We start from the raw sequence: 18,715 nt of genomic DNA, 5'->3' as shown, positions 1-18,715 counted from the left end.
TAACTTATAAACACCCCACCGAGTCCTTTTTTTTTTTGGTTAGAGGAGGAGGGCGGGTGGGAGACAGTACAAGTGTGGTGTCTCGGGTTCAGAAACCGCCCAAATATATAGTGTTTTACTTACCCAGCAGCCCCCTGGCCTCCGCCGAAAAACAAAAGGAAATTAAATTTACTTTCAAACTAACTTTCCCAGCTGCTCACTCGCTCACACTCTGCTCCCGAAAAAGCTGCTGCACTGAAAGGAAAGTTATTTTAAACCGCCCAAATATATAGTGTTTTACATACCCAGCAGCCCCCTGGCCTCCGCCGAAAAACAAAAGGAAATTAAATTTACTTTCAAACTAACTTTCACAGCTGCTCACTCGCTCACACGCTGCTCCCGAAAAAGCTGCTGCACTGAAAGGAAAGTTATTTTAAACCGCCCAAATATATTTTCTTTCTTTTTTTTCTTTTGGGCCTCCTTATCTCGAGAGACAATGGATACGCGCCTGGAGGTGGTCAGTGGTTTGTGAAGCAGCGCCTGGAGTGGCTAGAAAGGCCAATTCTGGAGTGACAGGCTCTTCCACAGGTGCTGCAGAGAAATTTGTTTGTTGGGGCTGTTGCACAGTTGGCTCTCCCCTTGCGCCTCTGTCTTTTTTCCTGCCAACTACTAAGTCTCTTCGACTCGCCACAATTTAGCCCTGTCTTTATGGCTGCCCGCCAGCTCTGGCGAATGCTGGCAACTGACTCCCACGACTTGTGATCAATGTCACACGATTTCATGTCGCGTTTGCAGACGTCTTTATAACGGAGACATGGACGGCCGGTGGGTCTGATACCAGTGGCAAGCTCGCTGTACAATGTGTCTTTGGGGATCCTGCCATCTTCCATGCGGCTCACATGGCCAAGCCATCTCAAGCGCCGCTGACTCAGTAGTGTGTATAAGCTGGGGGTGTTGGCCGCTTCAAGGACTTCTGTGTTGGAGATATAGTCCTGCCACCTGATGCCAAGTATTCTCCGAAGGCAGCGAAGATGGAATGAATTGAGACGTCGCTCTTGGCTGGCATACGTTGTCCAGGCCTCGCTGCCGCAGAGCAAGGTACTGAGGACACAGGCCTGATACACTCGGACTTTTGTGTTATTTTAAACCGCCCAAATATATAGTGTTTTACTTACCCAGCAGCCCCCTGGCCTCCGCCGAAAAACAAAAGGAAATTAAATTTACTTCCAAACTAACTTTCCCAGCTGCTCACTCGCTCACACGCTGCTCCCGAAAAAGCTGCTGCACTGAAAGGCAGACTGACCTCACTGTGTCTGTATCACTGACCCCGGTGAGAGCAGACTGACCCCAATGTGTCTGTATCACTGACCCCGGGGAGAGTAGACTGACCCCAATGTGTCTGTATCATTGACCCCGGGGAGAGCAGACAGACCCCAATGTGTCTGTATCACTGACCCCGGGGAGAGTAGAATGACCCCAATGTGTCTGTATCACTGACCCCGGGGTAAAGCAGACTGACCTCACTGTGACTGTATCACTGACCCCGGGGAGAGCAGACTGACCCCAATGTGTCTGTATCACTGACCCCGGGGAGAGTAGACTGACCCCACTGTGTCTGGTTCACTGACCCTGGGGAGAGCAGACTGACCCCACTGTGTCTGTATCACTGACCCTGGCGTAAAGCAGACTGACCCCAATGTGTCTGTATCACTGACCCCGGGGAGAGCAGATTGACCTCACTGTGTCTGTATCACTGACCCCGGGGAGAGCAGATTGACCTCACTGTGTCTGTATCACTGACCCCGAGGAGAGCAGACTGACCCCAATGTCTGTATCACTGACCCCGGGGAGAGCAGCCTGATCTCACTGTGTCTGTATTACTGACCCTGGCATAAAGCAGACTGACCCCAATGTGTCTGTATCACTGACCCTGGGGTAAATTAGTCTGACGCCACTGTGTCTGTATCACTGAAACTGGCGTAAAGCAGGCTGACCCCACTGTGTCTGTGTCACTGACCCCGGGGAGAGCAGACTGACCCCACTGTGTCTATATCACTGATCCTGGCGTAAAGCAGACTGACCCCTCTGTGTCTGTATCACTGACCCTGGCATAAAGCAGACTGACCCCAATGTGTCTGTATCACTGACCCCGGGGTAAAGCAGACTGACCTCACTGTGTCTGTGTCACTGACCCTGGCGTAAAGCAGACTGACCCCACTGTGTCTATTTCACTGACTACGGGGTAAAGCAGACTGACCCCAATGTGTCTGTATCACTGACTACGGGGTAAAGCAGACTGACCCCACTGTGTCTGTATCACTGACCCCGGGGAGAGTAGACTGACCCCAATGTGTCTGTGTCAGTGACCCCGGGGAGAGCAGACTGACCCCACTGTGTCTGTATCACTGTGTCACTGACCACGGGGTAAAGCAGACTGACCACAATGTGTCTGTCTCACTGACCCCGGGGAGAGTAGACTGACCCCAATGTGGCTGTATCAGTGACCCCGGGGAGAGCAGACTGACCCCACTGAGTCTGTATCACTGTATCACTGACCCTGGGGAGAGCAGACTGACCCCAATGTGTCTGTATCTCTGTATCACTGACCCTGGGGAGAACAGACTGACCCCAATGTGTCTGTATCAGTGACCCCGGGGAGAGCAGACTGACCCCACTGTGTCTGTATCACTGACCCCGGGGAGAGTAGACTGACCCCAATGTGACTGTATCACTGACCCCGGGGTAAAGCAGACTGACCTCACTGTCTGTATCACTGACCCCGGTGAGAGCAGACTGACCCCAATGTGTCTGTATCACTGACCCCGGGGAGAGTAGACTGACCCCAATGTGTCTGTATCACTGACCCCGGGGAGAGCAGACAGACCCCAATGTGTCTGTATCACTGACCCCGGGGTAAAGCAGACTGACCTCACTGTGTCTGTATCACTGACCCCGGGTGAGAGCAGACTGACCACAATGTGTCTGTATCACTGACCCCGGGGAGAGTAGACTGACCACACTGTGTCTGGTTCACTGACCCTGGGGAGAGCAGACTGACCCCACTGTGTCTGTATCACTGACCCTGGCGTAAAGCAGACTGACCTCACTGTGTCTGTATCACTGACCCTGACGTAAAGCAGACTGACCCCACTGTGTCTATTTTACTGACTACGGGGTAAAGCAGACTGACCTCCATGTGTCTGTATCACTGACTACGGGGTAAAGCAGACTGACCCCACTGTGCCTGTATCACTGACCCTGGCGTAAAGCAGACTGACCCCAATGTGACTGTATCACTGACCACGGGGTAAAGCAGACTGACCCCACTGTGTCTGTATCACTGACCCTGGCGTAAAGCAGACTGACCCCAATGTGACTGTATCACTGACCACGGGGTAAAGCAGACTGACCCCAATGTGTCTGTATCACTGACCCCGGGGAGAGCAGACTGACCCCACTGTGTCTGTATCACTGACCCTGGCGTAAAGCAGACTGACCTCACTGTGTCTGTATCACTGACCCTGGGGAGAGGAGACTGACCTCACTGTGTCTGTATCACTGACCCCAGGGAGAGTAGACTGACCTCACTGTGTCTGTATCACTGACCCCGGGGACAGCAGAATGACACGAATGTGTCTGTATCAGTGACCCCGGGGAGAGCAGACTGACCCCACTGTGTCTGTATCACTGACCCCGGGGAGAGCAGACTGACCTCACTGTGTCTGTATCACTGACCCCGGGGAGAGTAGACTGACCTCACTGTGTCTGTATCACTGACCCCGGGGAGAGTAGACTGACACCAATGTGTCTGTATCACTGACCCCGGGGAGAGTAGACTGTCCCCAATGTGTCCTTAACTCTGTATCACTGACCCTGGGGATGGCAGACTGACCCCAATGTGTCTGTCTCACAGACCCCGGGGAGAGTAGACTGACCCCAATGTGTCTGTATCATTGACCCCGGGGAGAGCAGACTGACCTCACTGTGTCTGTATCACTGACCCCGGGGAGAGTAGACTGACCCCAATGTGTCTGCATCAGTGACCCCGGGGTGAGCAGACTGACCCCACTGTGTCTGTATCAGTGACACCGGGGAGAGTAGACTCACCCCACTGTGTCTGTATCACTGACCCCGGGGAGAGTAGACTGACCCCAATGTGTCTGTATCACTGACCCCGGGGTAAAGCAGACTGACCTCACTGTGTCTGTATCACTGACCCCGGGGAGAGTAGACTGACCCCAATGTGTCTGTATCACTGACCCCGGGGAGAGCAGACAGACCCCAATGTGTCTGTATCACTGACCCCGGGGTTAGTAGACTGACCCCAATGTGTCTGTTTCACTGACCCCGGGGTAAAGCAGACTGACCTCACTGTGTCTGTATCACTGACCCCGGGGAGAGTAGACTGACCCCACTGTGTCTGGTTCACTGACCCCGGGTAAAGCAGACTGACCACACTGTGTCTGTATCACAGACTACGAGGTAAAGCAGACTGACCCCAATGCGTCTGTATCACTGACCCCGGGTTAAGCAGACTAACCCCACTGTGTCTGTATCACTGACCCTGGCGTAAAGCAGACTGACCCCACTGTGTCTGCATCACTGACCTCGAGCAGAGCAGACTGACCCCACTGAGTCTGTAGCACTGACCCTGGCGGAAAGCAGACTGACCCCAATGTCTCTGTATTATTGACCCAGGGGAGAGCAGACTGACCCGAATGTGTCTGTATCACTGACCCCGGGGAGAGCAGACTGACCCCAATGTGTCTGTATCACTGACCCCGGGGAGAGCAGAATGACCTCACTGTGTCTGTATCACTGACTACGGGGTAAAGCAGACTGACCCCAATGAGTCTGTATCACTGACCCCGGGGTAAATCAGACTGACCCCACTGTGTCTGTATCACTGACCCTGGCGTAAAGCAGACTGACCCCACTGTGTCTGTATCACTGACCTCGAGCAGAGCAGACTGACCCCACTGAGTCTGTATCACTGACCCTGGCGAAAAGCAGACTGACCCCAATGAGTCTCTTTCACTGACCCCGGGGTAAAGCAGACTGACCCCACTGTGTCTGTATTACTGACCCTGGCGTAAAGCAGACTGACCCCAATGTTTCTGTATCACAGACCCCGGGGAGAGCAGACTGACCCCAAGGTGTCTGTATCACTGACACAGAGGAGAGCAGACTGACCCCACTGTGTCTGTATCTCTGACCCCGGGGAGAGCAGACTGACCCCAATGTGTCTGTATCGCTGTATCACTGACCCTGGGGAGAGCAGACTGTCCCCACTGTGTCTGTATCACTGACCCTGGCGTAAAGGAGACTGACCTCACTGTGTCTGCATCACTGAACCTGGGGAGTGCAGACTGACCCCACTGTGTCTGTATCACTGACCCTGGGGAGTGCAGACTGACACCACTGTGTCTGTATCACAGACCCTGGGGAGTGCAGACTGACCCCAATATGTCTGTATCACTGACCCCGGGGTAAAGCAGACTGACCTCACTGTGTCTGTATCACTGACCCCAGGGAGAGCAGACTGACCCCACTGTGTCTGTATCACTGACCCTGGGGAGAGCAGACTGACCCCACTGTGTCTGTATCACTGACCCTGGCGTAAAGCAGACTGACCTCACTGTGTCTGTATCACTGACCCTGGGGAGAGCAGACGGACCCCAATGTGTCTGTATCACTGACACTGGGGACAGCAGAATGACCCCAATGTGTCTGTAGCAGTGACCCCGGGGAGAGCAGACTGACCCCACAGTGTCTGTATCACTGACCCCGGGAGAGCAGACTGACCTCACTGTGTCTGTATCACTGACCCCGGGGAGAGTAGACTGACCTCACTGTGTCTGTATCACTGACCCCGGGGAGAGTAGACTGACCCCAATGTGTCTGTATCACTGACCCCGGGGAGAGTAGACTGACCCCAATGTGTCTGTATCTCTGTATCACTCACCCTGGGGAGAGCAGACTGACCCCAATGTGTCTGTATCTCTGTAACACTGACACTGGGGATGGCAGACTGACCCCAATGTGTCTGTATCACTGACCCCGGGGAGAGTAGACTGACCCCAATGTGTCTGTATCTCTGTATCACTCACCCTGGGGAGAGCAGACTGACCCCAATGTGTCTGTATCAGTGACCCCGGGGAGAGCAGACTGACCCCACTGTGTCTGTATCACTGACCCCGGGAGAGCAGACTGACCTCACTGTGTCTGTATCACTGACCCCGGGGAGAGTGGACTGACCTCACTGTGTCTGTATCACTGACCCCGGGGAGAGTAGACTGACCCCAATGTGTCTGTATCACTGACCCCGGGGAGAGTAGACTGACCCCAATGTGTCTGGTTCACTGACCCTGGGGAGAGCAGACTGACCCCACTGTGTCTGTATCACTGACCCTGGCGTAAAGCAGACTGACCCCAATGTGTCTGTATCACTGACCCCGGGGTAAAGCAGACTGACCTCACTGTGTCTGTATCACTGACCCTGGCGGAAAGCAGACTGACCCCACTGTGTCTATTTCACTGACTATGGGGTAAAGCAGACTGACCCCACTGTGTCTGTATCACTGACCCTGGCGTAAAGCAGACTGACCCCAATGTGACTGTATCACTGACCACGGGGTAAAGCAGACTGACCCCAATGTGTCTGTATCACTGACGCCGTGGAGAGCTGACTGACCCCACTGTGTCTGTATCACTGACCCCGGGGAGAGTAGACTGACCTCACTGTGTCTGTATCACTGACCCCGGGGAGAGTACACTGACCCCAATGTGTCTGTATCACTGACCCCGGGGAGAGTAGACTGACCCCAATGTGTCTGTAACTCTGTATCACTGACCCTGGGGATGGCAGACTGACCCCAATGCGTCTGTCTCACTGACCCCGGGGAGATTAGACTGACCCCAATGTGTCTGTATCACTGACCCCGGGGAGAGCAGACTGACCTCACTGTGTCTGTATCACTGACCCCGGGGAGAGTAGACTGACCCCAATGTGTCTGTATCAGTGACCCCGGGGTGAGCAGACTGACCCCACTGTGTCTGTATCAGTGACACGGGGAGAGTAGACTGACCCCACTGTGTCTGTATCACTGACGCCGGGGAGAGCAGACTGACCCCAATGTGTCTGTATCACTGACCCCGGGGTAAAGCAGACTGACCTCACTGTGTCTGTATCACTGACTACAGGGTAAAGCAGACTGACCCCAATAAGTCTGTATCACTGACCCCGGGGTAAAGCAGACTGACCACTCTGAGTCTGTATCACTGACCCTGGCGTAAAGCAGACTGACCCCACTGTGTCTGTATCACTGACCTCGAGCAGAGCAGACTGACCCCACTGAGTCTGTATCACTGACCCTGGCGAAAAGCAGACTGACCCCAATGAGTCTCTATCACTGACCCCGGGGTAAAGCAGACTGACCCCACTGTGTCTGTATTGCTGACCCTGGCGTAAAGCAGACTGACCCCAATGTTTCTGTATCACTGACCCCGGGGAGAGCAGACTGACCCCAATGTGTCTGTATCACTGACAAAGAGGAGAGCAGACTGACCCCACTTTGTCTGTATCTCTGACCCCGGGGAGAGCAGACTGACCCCAATGTGTCTGTATCTCTGTATCACTGACCCTGGGGAGAGCAGACTGACCCCACTGTGTCTGTATCACTGACCCTGGCGTAAAGCAGACTGACCTCACTGTGTCTGCATCACTGAACCTGGGGAGTGCAGACTGACCCCACTGTGTCTGTATCACTGACCCCGGGGAGAGCAGACTGACCTCACTGTGTCTGTATCACTGACCCCGGGGAGAGTAGACTGACCCCAATGTATCTGTATCACTAACCCCGGGGAGAGTAGACTGACCCCAATGTGTCTGTATCTCTGTAACACTGACAATGGGGATGGCAGACTGACCCCAATGTGTCTGTATCACTGACCCCGGGGAGCGTAGACTGACCCCAATGTGTCTGTATCTCTGTATCACTGACCCTGGGGAGAGCAGACTGACCCCAATGTGTCTGTATCAGTGACCCCGGGGAGAGCAGACTGGCCCCACTGTGTCTGTATCACTGACCCCGGGGAGAGTAGACTGACCCCAATGTGTCTGTATCACTGACCCCGGGGTAAAGCAGACTGACCTCACTGTGTCTGGTTCACTGACCCCGGGGAGAGTAGACTGACCCCAATGTGTCTGTATCACTGACCTCGGGGAGAGTAGACTGACCCCAATGTGTCTGGTTCACTGACCCTGGGGAGAGCCGACTGACCCCACTGTGTCTGTATCACTGACCCCGGGGTAAAGCAGACTGACCACACTGTGTCTGTATCACTGACGACGGGGTAAAGCAGACTGACCCCAATGAGTCTGTATCACTGACCCTGGGATAAAGCAGACTGACCCCACTGTGTCTGTATCACTGACCCTGGCGTAAAGCAGACTGACCCCACTGTGTCTGTATCACTGACCCTTGGGAGAGCAGACTGACCCCAATGTGTCTGTATCACTGACCCTGGGGAGTGCACACTGACCCCACTGAGTCTGTATCACTGACCCTGGCGTAAAGCAGACTGACCCCAATGCGTCTGGATCACTGACCCCGGGGAGAGCAGACTGACCCCAATGTGTCTGTATCACTGACCCTGAGGAGAGCAGACTGACCCCAATGTGTCTGTATCACTGACCCCGGGGAGAGCAGACTGACCCCAATGTGTCTGTATCACTGACCCCGAGGAGAGCAGCCTGACCCCAATGTGTCTGTATCACTGATCCCGGGGAGAGCAGACTGACCTCACTGTGTCTGTATCACTGACTACAGGGTCAAGCAGACTGAGCCCAATGAGTCTGTATCACTGACCCCGGGGTAAAGCAGACTGACCCCACTGTGTCTGTATCACTGACCCTGGCGTAAAGCAGACAGACCCCACTGTGTCTGCATCACTGACCTCGAGCAGAGCAGACTGACCCCACTGAGTCTGTATCACTGACCCTGGCGTAAAGCAGACTGACCCCAATGAATCTGTATCACTGACCCCGGGGTAAAGCAGACTGACCCCACTGTGTCTGTTTTTCTGACCCTGGCGTAAAGCAGACTGACCCCAATGTGTCTGTATCTCTGACCCCGGGGAGAGCAGACTGACCCCAATGTGTCTGTATCACTGACCCGGGGGAGAGCAGACTGACCTCACTGTGTCTGTATTACTGACCCTGGCATAAAGCAGACTGACCGCAATGTGTCTGTATCACTGACCCTGGGGTAAAGTAGACTGACGCCACTGTGTCTGTATCACTGAAACTGGCGTAAAGCAGGCTGACCCCAATGTGTCTGTATGACTGACCCCGGGGAGAGCAGACTGACCCCACTGTGTCTATATCACTGACCACGGGGTAAAGCAGACTGACCCCACTGTGTCTGTATCACTGACCCCGGGGAGAGCAGACTGACCCCACTGTGTCTGTATCACTGACCCTGGCATAAAGCAGACTGACCCCAATGTGTCTGTATCACTGACCCCGGGGTAAAGCAGACTGACCCCAATGTGTCTGTATCACTGACCCCGGGGTAAAGCAGACTGACCTCACTGTGTCTGTATCACTGACCCTGGCGTAAAGCAGATTGACCCCACTGTGTCTATATCACTGACTACGGGGTAAAGCAGACTGACCCCAATGTGTCTGTATCACTGACGACGGGGTAAAGCAGACTGACCCCACTGTGTCTGTATCACTGACCCTGGCGTAAAGCAGACTGACCCCAATGTGTCTGTATCACTGACCACGGGGTAAAGCAGACTGACCCCAATGTGTCTGTATCACTGACCCCGGGGAGAGCAGACTGACCCCACAGTGTCTGTATCACTGACCCCGGGGAGAGTAGACTGACCTCACTGTGTCTGTATCACTGACCCCGGGGAGAGTAGACTGACCCCAATGTGTCTGTATCACTGACCACGGGGTAAAGCAGACTGACCCCAATGTGTCTGTATCACTGACCCCGGGGAGAGCAGACTGACCTCACTGTGTCTGTATCACTGACCCCGGGGAGAGCAGACTGACCGCAATGTGTCTGTATCACTGACCCCGGGGAGAGTAGACTGACCCCAATGTGTCTGTATCTCTGTCACACTGACACTGTGGATGGCAGACTGACCCCAATGTGTCTGTATCACTGACCCCGGGGAGAATAGACTGACCCCAATGTGTCTGTATCTCTGTAACACTGACACTGTGGATGGCAGACTGACCCCAATGTGTCTGTATCAGTGACCCTGGGGAGAGCAGACTGGCCCCACTGTGTCTGTATCACTGACCCCGGGGAGAGTAGACTGACCTCACTGTGTCTTGTTCACTGACCCCGGGGAGAGCAGACTGACCCCAATGTGTCTGTATCACTGACCTCGGGGAGAGTAGACTGACCCCAATGTGTCTGTATCACTGACCCCGGGGTAAAGCAGACTGACCTCACTGTGTCTGTATCACTGACCCTGGCGTAAAGCAGATTGACCCCACTGTGTCTATATCACTGACTACGGGGTAAAGCAGACTGACCCCAATGAGTCTGTATCACTGACTACGGGGTAAAGCAGACTGACCCCACTGTGTCTGTATCACTGACCCTGGCGTAAAGCAGACTGACCCCAATGTGTCTGTATCACTGACCACGGGGTAAAGCAGACTGACCCCAATGTGTCTGTATCACTGACCCCGGGGAGAGCAGACTGACCCCACAGTGTCTGTATTACTGACCCCGGGGAGAGTAGACTGACCTTACTGTGTCTGTATCACTGACCCCGGGGAGAGTAGACTGACCCCAATGTGTCTGTATCACTGACCACGGGGTAAAGCAGACTGACCCCAATGTGTCTGTATCACTGACCCCGGGGAGAGCAGACTGACCTCACTGTGTCTGTATCACTGACCCCGGGGAGAGTAGACTGACCGCAATGTGTCTGTATTACTGACCCCGGGGAGAGTAGACTGACCCCAATGTGTCTGTATCTCTGTAACACTGACACTGTGGATGGGAGACTGACCCCAATGTGTCTGCATCACTGACCCCGGGGAGAATAGACTGACCCCAATGTGTCTGTATCTCTGTAACACTGACACTGTGGATGGCAGACTGACCCCAATGTGTCTGTATCAGTGACCCTGGGGAGAGCAGACTGGCCCCACTGTGTCTGTATCACTGACCCCGGGGAGAGTAGACTGACCTCACTGTGTCTTGTTCACTGACCCCGGGGAGAGCAGACTGACCCCAATGTGTCTGTATCACTGACCTCGGGGAGAGTAGACTGACCCCAATGTGTCTGGTTCACTGACCTCGGGGTAAAGCAGACTGACCACACTGTGTCTGTATCACTGACTACGGGGTAAAGCAGACTGACCCCAATGAGTCTGCATCACTGACCCCGGGGTAAAGCAGACTGACCCCACTGTGTCTGTATCACTGACCCAGGCGTAAAGCAGACTGACCCCACTGTGTCTGTATCACTGACCCTTGGGAGAGCAGACTGACCCCAATGTGTCTGTATCACTGACCCTGGGGAGTGCAGACTGACGCCACTGAGTCTGTATCACTGACCCTGGCGTAAAGCAGACTGACCCCAATGTGTCTGTATCACTGACCCTGGGGAGAGCAGACTGACCCCAATGTGTCTGTATCACTGACCCTGGGGAGTGCAGACTGACCCCACTGTGTCTGTTTCACAGATCCTGGGGAGTGCAGACTGACCCCACTGTGTCTATATCACTGACCCTGGGGTAAAGTAGACTGATGCCACTGTGTCTGTATCACTGAAACTGGCGTAAAGCAGGCTGACCCCACTGTGTCTGTATCACTGACCCCGGGGAGAGCAGACTGACCCCACTGTGTCTATATCACTGACCACGGGGTAAAGCAGACTGACCTCACTGTGTCTGCATCACTGAACCTGGGGAGTGCAGACTGACCCCACTGTGTCTGTATCACTGACCCTGGGGAGTGCAGACTGACACCACTGTGTCTGTATCACAGACCCTGGGGAGTGCAGACTGACACCACTGTGTCTGTATCACAGACCACGGGGTAAAGCAGACTGACCCCACTGTGTCTGTATCACTGACCCTGGTGTAAAGCAGACTGACCTCACTGTGTCTGTATCACTGACCCTGGGGAGAGCAGACGGACCCCAATGTGTCTGTATCACCGACCCTGGGGACAGCAGAATGACCCCAATGTGTCTGGAGCAGTGACCCCGGGGAGAGCAGACTGACCCCACTGTGTCTGTATCACTGACCCCGGGGAGAGCAGACTGACCTCACTCTGTCTGTATCACTGACCCCGGGGAGAGTAGACTGACCTCACTGTGTCTGTATCACTGACCCCGGGGAGAGTAGACTGACCCCAATGTATCTGTATCACTAACCCCGGGGAGAGTAGACTGACCCCAATGTGTCTGTATCTCTGTAACACTGACACTGGGGATGGCAGACTGACCCCAATGTGTCTGTATCACTGACCCCGGGGAGCGTAGACTGACCCCAATGTGTCTGTATCTCTGTATCACTGACCCTGTGGAGAGCAGACTGACCCCAATGTGTCTGTATCAGTGACCCCGGGGAGAGCAGACTGGCCCCACTGTGTCTGTTTCACTGACCCCGGGGAGAGTAGACTGACCCCAATGTGTCTGTATCACTGACCCCGGGGTAAAGCAGACTGACCTCACTGTGTCTGGTTCACTGACCCCGGGGAGAGCAGACTGACCCCAATGTGTCTGTATCACTGACCTCGGGGAGAGTAGACTGACCCCAATGTGTCTGGTTCACTGACCCCGGGGAGAGCAGACTGACCCCACTGTGTCTGTATCACTGACCCCGGGGTAAAGCAGACTGACCACACTGTGTCTGTATCACTGACTACGGGGTAAAGCAGACTGACCCCAATGAGTCTGTATCACTGACCCCGGGATAAAGCAGACTGACCCCACTGTGTCTGTATCACTGACCCTGGCGTAAAGCAGACTGACCCCACTGTGTCTGTATCACTGACCCTGGCGGAAAGCAGACTGACCCCAATGTGTCTGGATCACTGACCCCGGGGAGAGCAGACTGACCCCAATGTGTCTGTATCACTGACCCTGAGGAGAGCAGACTGACCCCAATGTGTCTGTATCACTGACCCCGAGGAGAGCAGCCTGACCCCAATGTGTCTGTATCACTGACTACAGGGTAAAGCAGACTGACCCCAATGAGTCTGTATGACTGACCCCGGGAAAAGCAGACTGACCCCACTGTGTCTGTATCACTGACCCTGGCGTAAAGCAGACTGACCCCACTGTGTCTGCATCACTGACCTCGAGCAGAGCAGACTGACCCCACTGTGTCTGTTTTTCTGACCCTGGCGTAAAGCAGACTGACCCCAATGTGTCTGTATCTCTGACCCCGGGGAGAGCAGACTGACCCCAATGTGTCTGTATCACTGACCCGGGGGAGAGCAGACTGACCTCACTGTGTCTGTATTACTGACCCTGGCATAAAGCAGACTGACCGCAATGTGTCTGTATCACTGACCCTGGGGTAAAGTAGACTGACGCCACTGTGTCTGTATCACTGAAACTGGCGTAAAGCAGGCTGACCCCACTGTGTCTGTATGACTGACCCCGGGGAGAGCAGACTGACCCCACTGTGTCTATATCACTGACCACGGGGTAAAGCAGACTGACCCCACTGTGTCTGTATCACTGACCCCGGGGAGAGCAGACTGACCCCACTGTGTCTGTATCACTGACCCTGGCATAAAGCAGACTGACCCCAATGTGTCTGTATCACTGACCCCGGGGTAAAGCAGACTGACCTCACTGTGTCTGTATCACTGACCCTGGCGTAAAGCAGATTGACCCCACTGTGTCTATATCACTGACTACGGGGTAAAGCAGACTGACCCCAATGTGTCTGTATCACTGACTACGGGGTAAAGCAGACAGACCCCACTGTGTCTGTATCACTGACCCTGGCGTAAAGCAGACTGACCCCAATGTGTCTGTATCACTGACCACGGGGTAAAGCAGACTGACCCCAATGTGTCTGTATCACTGACCCCGGGGAGAGCAGACTGACCCCACAGTGTCTGTATCACTGACCCCGGGGAGAGTAGACTGACCTCACTGTGTCTGTATCACTGACCCCGGGGAGAGTAGACTGACCCCAATGTGTCTGTATCACTGACCACGGGGTAAAGCAGACTGACCCCAATGTGTCTGTATCACTGACCCCGGGGAGAGCAGACTGACCTCACTGTGTCTGTATCACTGACCCCGGGGAGAGTAGACTGACCGCAATGTGTCTGTATCACTGACCCCGGGGAGAGCAGACTGACCTCACTGTGTCTGTATCACTGACCCCGGGGAGAGTAGACTGACCGCAATGTGTCTGTATCACTGACCCCGGGGAGAGTAGACTGCCCCCAATGTGTCTGTATCAGTGACCCTGGGGAGAGCAGACTGGCCCCACTGTGTCTGTATCACTGACCCCGGGGAGAGTAGACTGACCTCACTGTGTCTTGTTCACTGACCCCGGGGAGAGCAGACTGACCCCAATGTGTCTGTATCACTGACCTCGGGGAGAGTAGACTGACCCCAATGTGTCTGGTTCACTGACCCCGGGGAGAGCAGACTGACCCCACTGTGTCTGTATCACTGACCCCGGAGTAAAGCAGACTGACCACACTGTGTCTGTATCACTGACTACGGGGTAAAGCAGACTGACCCCGATGAGTCTGTATCACTGACCCCGGGGTAAAGCAGACTGACCCCACTGTGTCTGTATCACTGACCCTGGCGTAAAGCAGACTGACCCCACTGTGTCTGTATCACTGACCCTTGGGAGAGCAGACTGACCCCAATGTGTCTGTATCACTAACCCTGGGGAGTGCAGACTGACCCCACTGAGTCTGTATCACTGACCCTGGCGTAAAGCAGACTGACCCCAATGTGTCTGTATCACTGACCCCGGGGAGAGCAGACTGACCCCAATGTGTCTGTATCACTGACCCTGGGGAGTGCAGACTGACCCCACTGTGTCTGTTTCACAGATCCTGGGGAGTGCAGACTGACCCCACTGTGTCTATATCACTGACCCTGGGGTAAAGTAGACTGACGCCACTGTGTCTGTATCACTGAAACTGGCGTAAAGCAGGCTGACCCCACTGTGTCTGTATCACTGACCCCGGGGAGAGCAGACTGACCCCACTGTGTCTATATCACTGACCACGGGGTAAAGCAGACTGACCCCACTGTGTCTGTGTCACTGACCACGGGGAGAGCAGACTGACCCCACTGTGTCTGTATCACTGACCCTGGCATAAAGCAGACTGACCCCAATGTGTCTGTATCACTGACCCCGGGGTAAAGCAGACTGACCTCACTGTGTCTGTATCACTGACCCTGGCGTGAAGCAGACTGACCCCACTGTGTCTGTATCACTGACTACGGGGTAAAGCAGACTGACCCCACTGTGTCTGTATCACTGACCCTGGCGTAAAGCAGACTGACCCCAATGTGTCTGTGTCACTGACCACGGGGTAAAGCAGACTGACCCCAATGTGTCTGTATCACCGACCCCAGGGTGAGCAGACTGACCCTACAGTGTCTGTATCACTGACTACAGCGTAAAGCAGACTGACCTCACTGTGTCTGTATCACTGACCCCGGGGAGAGCAGACTGACCCCACTGTGTCTGTATCACTGACCCCGGGGAGAGCAGACTGACCCCAATGTGTCTGCATCACTGACCCTGGGGAGTGCAGACTGACCCCACTGTGTCTGTTTCACAGATCCTGGGGAGTGCAGACTTACCCCACTGTGTCTGTATCACTGACACCGGGGAGAGCAGACTGACCTCACTGTGTCTGTTTCACTGACCCTGGGGAGTGCAGACTGACCCCACTGTGTCTTTTTCACAGATCCTGGGGAGTGCAGACTGACCCCACTGTGTCTGTTTCACAGATCCTGGGGAGTGCAGACTGACCCCACTGTGTCTGTTTCACAGATCCTGGGGAGTGCAGACTGACCCCAATGTGTCTGTATCACTGACCACGGGGTAAAGCAGACTGACCCCAATGTGTCTGTATCACTGACCCCGGGGAGAGCAGACTGACCCCAATGTGTCTATATCACTGACCCTGGGGAGTGCAGACTGACCCCACTGTGTCTGTTTCACAGATCCTGGGGAGTGCAGACTGACCCCACTGTGTCTATATCACTGACCACGGGGTAAAGCAGACTGACCCCACTGTGTCTGTGTCACTGACCCTGGCATAAAGCAGACTGACCCCAATGTGTCTGTATCACTGACCCCGGGGTAAAGCAGACTGACCTCACTGTGTCTGTATCACTGACCCCGGGGAGAGCAGACTGACCCCACTGTGTCTATATCACTGACCACGGGGAGAGCAGACTGACCCCACTGTGTCTGTATCACTGACCCTGGCATAAAGCAGACTGACCCCAATGTGTCTGTATCACTGATCCCGGGGTAAAGCAGACTGACCTCACTGTGTCTGTATCACTGACCCTGGCGTAAAGCAGACTGACCCCACTGTGTCTGTATCACTGACTACGGGGTAAAGCAGACTGACCCCAATGTGTCTGTATCACTGACTTCGGGGTAAAGCAGACTGACCCCACTGTGTCTGTATCACTGACCCTGGCGTAAAGCAGACTGACCCCAATGTGTCTGTGTCACTGACCACGGGGTAAAGCAGACTGACCCCAATGTGTCTGTATCACCGACCCCGGGGTGAGCAGACTGACCCCACAGTGTCTGTATCACTGACTACAGCGTAAAGCAGACTGACCTCACTGTGTCTGTATCACTGACCCCGGGGAGAGCAGACTGACCTCACTGTGTCTGTATCACTGACCCCGGGGTAAAGCAGACTGACCCCAATGTGTCTGTATCACTGACCCCGGGGAGAGCAGACTGACCTCACTGTGTCTGTATCACTGACCCCGGGGAGAGTAGACTGACCCCACTGTGTCTGTTTCACAGATCCTGGGGAGTGCAGACTTACCCCACTGTGTCTGTATCACTGACACCGGGGAGAGCAGACTGACCTCACTGTGTCTGTTTCACTGACCCTGGGGAGTGCAGACTGACCCCACTGTGTCTTTTTCACAGATCCTGGGGAGTGCAGACTGACCCCACTGTGTCTGTTTCACAGATCCTGGGGAGTGCAGACTGACCCCACTGTGTCTGTTTCACAGATCCTGGGGAGTGCAGACTGACCCCAATGTGTCTGTATCACTGACCACGGGGTAAAGCAGACTGACCTCAATGTGTCTGTATCACTGACCCCGGGGAGAGCAGACTGACCCCAATGTGTCTGTATCACTGACCCTGGGGAGTGCAGACTGACCCCACTGTGTCTGTTTCACAGATCCTGGGGAGTGCAGACTGACCCCACTGTGTCTATATCACTGACCACGGGGTAAAGCAGACTGACCCCACTGTGTCTGTGTCACTGACCCTGGCATAAAGCAGACTGACCCCAATGTGTCTGTATCACTGACCCCGGGGTAAAGCAGACTGACCTCACTGTGTCTGTATCACTGACCCCGGGGAGAGCAGACTGACCCCACTGTGTCTATATCACTGACCACGGGGAGAGCAGACTGACCCCACTGTGTCTGTATCACTGACCCTGGCATAAAGCAGACTGACCCCAATGTGTCTGTATCACTGACCCCGGGGTAAAGCAGACTGACCTCACTGTGTCTGTATCACTGACCCTGGCGTAAAGCAGACTGACCCCACTGTGTCTGTATCACTGACTACGGGGTAAAGCAGACTGACCCCAATGTGTCTGTATCACTGACTTCGGGGTAAAGCAGACTGACCCCACTGTGTCTGTATCACTGACCCTGGCGTAAAGCAGACTGACCCCAATGTGTCTGTGTCACTGACCACGGGGTAAAGCAGACTGACCCCAATGTGTCTGTATCACCGACCCCGGGGTGAGCAGACTGACCCCACAGTGTCTGTATCACTGACTACAGCGTAAAGCAGACTGACCTCACTGTGTCTGTATCACTGACCCCGGGGAGAGCAGACTGACCCCTCTGTGTCTGTATCACTGACCCTGGGGAGAGCAGACTGACCCCAATGTGTCTGCATCACTGACCCTGGGGAGTGCAGACTGACCCCACTGTGTCTGTTTCACAGATCCTGGGGAGTGCAGACTGACCCCACTGTGTCTGCATCACTGACCCTGGGGAGTGCAGACTGACCTCACTGTGTCTGTTTCACTGACCCTGGGGAGTGCAGACTGACCCCACTGTGTCTGTTTCACAGATCCTGGGGAGTGCAGACTGACCCCAATGTGTCTTTATCACTGACCAAGGGGTAAAGCAGACTGACCCCAATGTGTCTGTATCACTGACCCCGGGGAGAGCAGACTGACCTCACTGTGTCTGTATCACTGACCCCGGGGAGAGTAGACTGACCCCAATGTGTCTGATTCACTGACCCCGGGGAGAGCAGACTGACCCCAATGTGTCTGTATCACTGACCCTGGGGAGTGCAGACTGACCCCACTGTGTCTGTTTCACAGATCCTGGGGAGTGCAGACTGACCCCACTGTGTCTATATCACTGACCCTGGGGTAAAGTAGACTGACGCCACTGTGTCTGTATCACTGAAACTGGCGTAAAGCAGGCTGACCCCACTGTGTCTGTATCACTGACC

The sequence above is a fragment of the Heterodontus francisci genome, chromosome 41 (assembly GCF_036365525.1).
Source record: "Heterodontus francisci isolate sHetFra1 chromosome 41, sHetFra1.hap1, whole genome shotgun sequence".
NCBI classification, from domain to species: Eukaryota; Metazoa; Chordata; class Chondrichthyes; order Heterodontiformes; family Heterodontidae; genus Heterodontus; species Heterodontus francisci.
Note: the sequence above shows the minus strand (reverse complement) of the source record.